We start from the raw sequence: 1,216 nt of genomic DNA, 5'->3' as shown, positions 1-1,216 counted from the left end.
AGGAGGTCTGTGTCTCTCTCATCATCACCACGGTGGCTATGAGATGTTGACTACCTCGCCTGGTCTACAGGAGGTCTGTGTCTCTCTCATCATCACCACAGTGGCTATGAGATGTTGACTACCTCGCCTGGTCTACAGGATGTCTGCGTCTCTCTCCCCGTGGTGGTCGCTGCGTGGATTTTGTCTCCGGCTCCTCCTCCGCTTGTACCCTCCACGTTCAGAGCCTTGGGCTGCTGCTGTCAATGTCACGTGACGGTGATGACGATGATGATGTCATCAGTCACGTGGTGGAGCTGCTGCTGTCAATGCCCACGTGATTATGACGATGATGTCATCAGCCACGTGGTGGTCAGAGCCTTTGGCTGCTGCTGCTGTCAATGTCACGTGACGGTGATGATGATGATGATGTCATCAGCCACGTGGTGGTCAGAGCCTTGGGCTGCTGTCAATGTCACGTGACGGTGGCGATGATGATGTCATCAGCCACGTGGGTGAGCTGCTGCTGTCAATGCCCACGTGATTATGACGACGACGACGACGATGATGATGTCATCAGCCACTCGGTCGAGCGGCTATCCATTCGTGATGCCTCATGTCGGTGCTTCTGAAAATAAACAAGAATCTGTACATAGCAGCTCGGTATTTATGGCCTACGAACCTTGGTTAAGCAGTGGGGGGGTGGGGGGGATAAGGGGCGGTCCATAAATGACGTCACACGATTTTTGACCCCTCCCCCCTCGTCACATGACGTCACAAATGTCTGACCCCCCCCCCCCCATGTGCGTGACGTCATGTATGGCGGGTTTGTACTCCCAGCCGGAGCAGGGAACTTTGGCGAGTGACGTCATACGCGCCTCGAGGTTGCCCCTTTGGGTTCGATGTCGTCACGTTCACGATGTCGTCACAGTCGATGTCGTCACAGTCGATGATGTTGTCACAGTCGATGATGTCGTCACAGTCGATGATGTCGTCACAGTCGATGTCGTCACAGTCGATGTCGTCACAGTCGATGATGTCGTCACAGTCGATGATGTCGTCACAGTCGATGTCGTCACAGTCGATGTCGTCACAGTCGATGTCGTCACAGTTGATGATGTCATCACAGTCAATGTCGTCACGTTCACGATGTCGTCACAGTCGATGATGTCGTCACAGTCGATGATGTCGTCACAGTCGATGTCGTCACAGTCGATGTCGTCACAGTCGATGTCGTCAC

This window comes from Lampetra fluviatilis, chromosome 71, assembly GCF_964198595.1.
Source record: "Lampetra fluviatilis chromosome 71, kcLamFluv1.1, whole genome shotgun sequence".
NCBI classification, from domain to species: domain Eukaryota; kingdom Metazoa; phylum Chordata; class Hyperoartia; order Petromyzontiformes; family Petromyzontidae; genus Lampetra; species Lampetra fluviatilis.
The sequence above is the reverse complement of the archived record's forward strand: the minus strand, read 5'-3'. Positions refer to the sequence as shown.